Consider the following 6988-nt stretch of genomic DNA (forward strand, 5'->3'; position numbering starts at 1 on the left):
ACAACATAATTGTAACTTTTCTCAATCATGATATAATCTTTAAATCACCCATTAAACCAGTTGGAATAATAAATGGGTACCCGATAAGCCTCATACAAAAGGATAAGATGCCGATGCCATGTCCCAAACATGGTCTTACACTAGCTCTCATATATTGGTACCGATGCCATGTTCCAAACTTGGTCTTACACTAGCTCACATATTAAGGCCGATACCATGTCCAAGACATGGTCTTACACTAGCTCTCATATCGAGGCTGATGCCATGTTCCAAACATGGTCTTACACTAGCTCTTATAAAAATACCGATGCCATGTTCCAGACATGATCTTACACTGGCTCACATAACGAGGCCGATGCCATGTTCCAAACATGGTCTTACACTAGCTCTCATATAAAAGCCGATGCCATGTTCCAAACATGGTCTTACATTGGCTTACATAACCCTAGTATCACGACATGGATATCTGATCTATTCCTATGGTTCAATCAGGAGTTTCACCACATCAAATTTCATCATGCATATTCGTAACAAAATCGACGTGGAACTTACCTCGGTATACAAAAAGTGGGCGATTAGATTGAATTAGTCTACTAGCTTGGTCTTCCCCTAATCTAGGTCCGAATTTCGTATTTCTTGATCTAAAATGATAAAATTCACTAATTTAATCATCACATTAATCAAGACATTTCATAATTCATATTTTGGCAAAATAACCGTTTTGCCCTTAGACTTTCAAAAAATTATGATTTTGCCCTAAGGCTCGTAAATCAATTTTTTATCAAATTTCCTCATTAACCAAGCCTAGCCAAATCTATTTTAAGCTTATTGCAACTCACAAATCCAATTATTTCACACCTTTACTACTTATTTTGTAACTTTTACAAAATGGTCCCTTTTAAGGGTTTTCATGAAAACCACTTCACAAAAGTTGTTTATTTCAAAACTATAACTCATTTTCTTCCATAAATTTTCAGCTCATAACATAAATGCTTTCATGGAAAAATCCTAAACTTGCAACCATATTGCAAAATAGTCCTTCCATTAGCTAAATTAAGCTACAAGGGTCCCAAAAGTACAAAAATTATCAAAGAAAAGTCATCACAATCACTTACTTATAAGAGAAATTAATGGTTGAAAGTTTCAAGCTTCAAAAACCCCTTTCTTGCTGATATTTTCGGTGGAGAAGATGAATGGTGAAAAGATGAAACCTTTTGTTTTATTTTATCTTATTTTTAGTCAAAATAGGTTACCAATTTCACCTAATTTTGACTTTTCTATTTTCTTTGTCTCTATGGCCGGCCATCCCTATAAAATGGGTCTATTTGCTATTTAAAGACCCCTAATTACTATTCTCTAGTTATTTAAGACCATCTGCTAACAAAACAAAATTTTGCCCTTTATCCGGTTTAGTCCTTTTTCGCAATTAAGCTCACAACCGCTAAAATTAATTTGTCAAAATTTTCATGCATCCATGTAAACATGCTATAACCCATAAAATAATATGAAAAAATAATTTTTCCAAACTCGAATTAGTGGTTCTGAACCCACTGTTTAGACTAGCCCCAAAATCGGGCTGTTACATATTTCATGTCACAAAACACACCATACCATCATTTCAAACCAAATCAACTAATAAAGCATTATATACATCACACATAACACTTACCAAACACATAATTCAAGCCAAATTAAATGGCTATACAACCACATTTACACACCAAATATCATGGATAATATCATGACTCAAAACATACTAAAATAAAACTAGCTTATACATGACATATACCATTTATACAAAGCTTCAAAAGTACCAATAAGTTTATTCTATAGTGTGATGATGGTTCCCGATGATACCCGATGTCTGAGCTAGCTTTGATACTCTATAAAACAAATACAAATAACACACAGTAAGCTTCATAGCTTAGTAAGTTCGTACCAAATATACTCAACAGTTTATAATATAAAAATCATCAAGCTTTATACACATAGTATCAACTACCACATAGGTATCATACGTACCTGTACTTTCCTGTATTTATTTATTTCATTCTCACCTCTTTGTTCAACACGTTAAATCGTTCGAAAATCTTTCAATGCTTAAAGAACTCGCACACTTAGTGTATAATGATTAGCCGTAGCTATAACGATATCGTACACTTAGTGCCATTACATTAAACTAAAGCTATCTTGGTATCACACACTTAGTGCCTCATATAGCCAAAGCTATTCCAGTTCGCACACTAAGTGCTATTTATACCCGACGCTATTTTGAAACACACACTAAGTGCCAAACATAGTCAATTTATCATCATATGCAATTGTAATCACATATATACAATTTATGCATTATTAAAACATTAAAAAAATAATTGTAACTTTATTTATGACGTACAAACTACCCTCAGATACTATTTAGTCGATAACTTTAGTTTTCCTTCGATCTAGATCTGAATTCCTCCTTTCATGATCTAGATGTATTCAAAATTAACTTATTCAGTCACATAGTTATTCAATTTAATCCACAAACACATATATGGGTATTTTTGCACTTTAGCCCCTAAAGTTTCACATTTATTCAATTTAGACCCTATTTCACAAATACAAAAAATTACACCAATTCTCTATATGTGCCGAATTATTATAGTGCCCCTAGCAGCCCATATTTTGATTTATTTCAAAATTTAACCACTCAATTTAACTTTTCTCAATTTAACCCCTAATATGCATTTTTACTCACAATCACTTTACAAAACATGTATATCAAGTAGCAAGCTTTTAAAATTCATCATCAAACATCATAAAACTCATAGATTCATCAATATCATTTCATAAAATCATCAACAATTTCAGAAATTAGGGACAGGCTACCTAGTACTTAAAGCAACGATCACAAAAACGTAAAAATTATCAAAAACAGAACAGAAAATGAACTTATATGCAAGGTTAAATCATGGCTGAATATTTGAAGCTCCATTCACGGTGTTTTTATCTTCTTCAATCAGTTAGACGAGAAAAGATGGACTAAAATGATTTATTAAACTTATTAATTCATTATTAAACCATTTACAATTATAACCTTTAATATAATCATATAAAAACACATAATGGATGCCCAAATAATTTCCATCTCCACTATTAATGGTATAATTACAATATAAGGACCTCACATTTAATAAGCCATGACAATTAAGCACTTTTAACATATAGAATGCAACTTCTGCATTTTACACGATTTAGTCCTTTTTCTCAAATTGAGCTATTAAACAATAAAATTAGCTCACGAAATTTTCACATATATATATTCACATACTGTAAGCACCAAAAATATTATTAAAAATTTTACGACATTGGATTTGTGGTTTCGAAACCACTATTCTGGTTTATCTAAAACTAGGCTGTAACAGTCTCAGCCGTGTGTGACACAGGGTCATGTTACATGGCTGTGCGTCCCTTGGTGTTAAAATTGAATTGAAGTCAGTATGGTCCACACGGTCTCACACACGGGCGTGTGACTGGCTGTGGGGTACAAGTCAATATACCCTTCTAATTGGCACACGGCCTAGCACATAAGCGTGTGACTTGGCCGTGTTGCATAAGTCAGTATACCCTCTAGTTTTCACACGGCTTGGCACACGGGCATGTCTACGGCCGTGTGATACAAGTCAGTATGTATGCCCTATTTTCACACGGTCTGTGACACAAGCGTGTCTGGAGCCGTGTGAGGCACACGGCCTGGTCACAAGGGTGTGTGACCCCTATATGTTTGAAATTTTTCTAAGTTTCCAAAATTTTCATATGTTATCAGTTTAGTCTCGAACCACTTTTAAAGCATGTTTAATGCTTCGTAGGCCTATATAAGGGATAATGTGATTGTGTTGAATGATTTATAAGAATGAATGCTTTATGTATGTTAAATGTATGTTAAATGGAGTGTATTGATCAGTAATACCTTGTAACCTTACTCTGGCGATAGATACGGGTTAAGGTGTTATAGGAGTGTTCTACAGTGAGTTACATGGTGTGAAGTCATGGCCGTGTAGGTTACATGACTTGGACAAATAGGTGTGTTCGTGGCCGTATAAGTCATGGGACTTAAATATTCCAAATTTGACTGATACACGACCTAAGGTAATCCACATAGCTTGGTGACACGACTGTGTGAGTACTAGAGTTAATTTTTTAATTTTAATTTCAAACGAGTGAGTTACACGGGTGTATGTGAGACTGTGTGCTCCACACGACCTCTCACACAGGCATGGAAGAAGTGAAGGAACAACAGAAAAAGTGAGTTACACGGCCGTGTGTGGCCCAACACAGGCCTAAACACGAATATTTCCAATTGAAAACCCTATTTCCCATTCTTTATTTGTCTCTTTCCCCTGTAACGGCCCAATTTTGGGTTTAGTCGGAACAATGGTTTCGGGACCACAAATTTGATGCAGAAAAATTTATTCTTATTATATTTTTATGGTCTATAGTTTTAGGGAATGATTTTGTGAAAATTTCGTTCAAAAATTTTGATGTTTGGGCACTTAATTTGGTCAAAAGGACTAAATTACAAAAAGTGAAAAACTTGAGTTCTATAAGCTAAAGGTGTCTAATTGTTATGAAATTTTATATTGAAGGTACTTAAATGGTAATTAGACCATTGGTTAAGTTGGTGGTAAGAAATGGACATGGTTAGGTATGTTTCTAAAGTTTTTCATTAAGGATATTTTAGCAATTTGGTAATTAACTGAATTAAAAAGCCAAATTAAAAGACAATTTTTGTCCATCTTCTTCCCACGGCCGAATGTACCAAGAAGAAACCTTGGCTAGGGTTTTTGAAGCTTCCATGCTCAATTGTAAGTCCGTTCTAGCCTCGTTTTCAATTATTTTTATGTTTTTGGAAATCCTTGTAACATGATCTATCTATTTCTACCACTAATTTAAGAAATAATCAAAGTATAAAATTTTACCTATGATGGATATTTGTGTATTTTGATGTTTAATGGTAGATAATGAATCTTAGTTGTTTGATAAATGACTTTTGCTAAGTGATTTTCGATGAAAATGCCTAAAAAGGACTTATTTGTAAAAAATTATAAAACAAGTGTTAAAATGAGAATAAAATAAAAAATATGGGCTGCTATAAGCATGTATAAGGTCCGGCTAGGCATGGGTTTTGAAGAAATTGAGTACATTTAATTTTACGAGCCTAGAGACTAAAATGTAAAAATGTGAAACTTTAAGGGCAAAAATGTAATTTTTCCATAATGTGATTTTGGCTTGATTTGAATAGTATAATGATTAAATAAGTTAAATGTGATATTATAGATCAAGAAAAACGAGGATCGAAATTAGAACGGGGGAAAAACGAGTATTTGACTGTTAGGCCCTTTTCGCCATTTTTATGCCTAGGTAAGTTTGTATGTAAATAATGCATTATTTTAATTATGTTTTAAATGCTTTACTATTGTATGAATTGTGATTGACCCTTAGACACTTTCGACAAAGTTTTGACAAGTATGAAATCCCGGTTGAACCTTAGGAATAGAAAAATTAAAAGTAATTCGCGATAGTCTGAAAGTAGTTTCGGATCGACAAAAATCGTACGCAGATTTGAAATAGAAAGATATTGAATTTCAGATTAGGGATAGAGTATTTTTGAAAGTGTCGCCGTGGAAAAAGTTATTGCAGTTTGGTTGAAAAGGAAAATTGAGCCCACGATTCATTGGACCATATTAGATTATCGAGCGAGTCGGGCCAGTTGCTTATTAATTATCTTTACTGTCTGAGTTAGAGAAAATACATAATGTGTTTCACGTATCAATGCTTCGATGATATCGATCCGGTCTGTCACATGTCATTTCCCCGACTGAGGTTGAAATTCAACCAGATATGTCATATACTAAAGAACCGATTCAAATTTTAGCTCGTGAGATTAAAGAGATGAGAAATAAGAGAATTGCATTGCTGAAAGTACTATGGCATCGACACGGAGTTAAAGAAGCTATGTGGGAACCCAAGGATGCTATAAGAAAACAATATCCGAACCTATTCACTGGTAAGATTTTCGGGGATGAAAATCCCTAAGAGGGAAGAGTTGTAACAGCCTGATTTTAGCTAAATCAGAAAAATGGTTTTGAAACCACAAATCCAATGTCAAAAAATTATTTTAATATTATTTTATGTGTTTACAGCATGTTATTTGATATGTGTGAAATTTCGTAAGCTAATTTTATCGTTTGGATGGTTAATTCGAGAAAAAAGACTAAATCGCGTAAAATGCAGAGGTTGCATTCTATTAGTTAAAGGTATCAAATAGCTTTGGCTTTTAAAAATGATGGCCTTAGATGGTAATTAGATCATTGGTAGTGCTAATGGACATATATGGACATTTAATGAATGTTTTAAATGGTTTTTCATTAAGGTTATAATAGTAATTGTATAATTATTATGTGTTAATTAACACAAAAACAATTTTAAGCTTTTTTATCATCTTCTTGGCCGAATGTGAAGAGAAGAACAAACCATTTTTAGGTTTTTAAGTTTCAGCTACTTCATTGCTCAATTGTAAGTCCATTTTTGCTCGGTTTTCTATAATTTCTATGTTTTTGTAATCGTTGCAGCTCAATTTAGCTAGCTTGTACCTTAGATTTTGAAAATGTTAAAGATTTTGAGAGTTTCCATTGTTGAATCTATGAGTTATTTGATGTTTAAAGATGAAATATGAAAGCTTGATGATAGATTTTAATGTTTTGTAAAGTGATTTTTGACAAAAATGTCAAATAGGGATTAAATTGTGAAATGTGCAAATTGAGGGGTTTAAATGTGAAATAAATGAAATTTTTTGGGCTGCTAGGGACTCATGTATAAATCGGCTAAGCATGGGTTAAGTTGAATTGTGTGAATTTTGTATATTTGTGACATAGGGACTAAATTGATTAAATGTGAAACTTTAGGGGCTAATATGCAAAAATGCCCAAATGTGTATTTGTGGACT

Source organism: Gossypium hirsutum, chromosome A11 (genome assembly GCF_007990345.1).
Source record: "Gossypium hirsutum isolate 1008001.06 chromosome A11, Gossypium_hirsutum_v2.1, whole genome shotgun sequence".
NCBI lineage: Eukaryota > Viridiplantae > Streptophyta > Magnoliopsida > Malvales > Malvaceae > Gossypium > Gossypium hirsutum.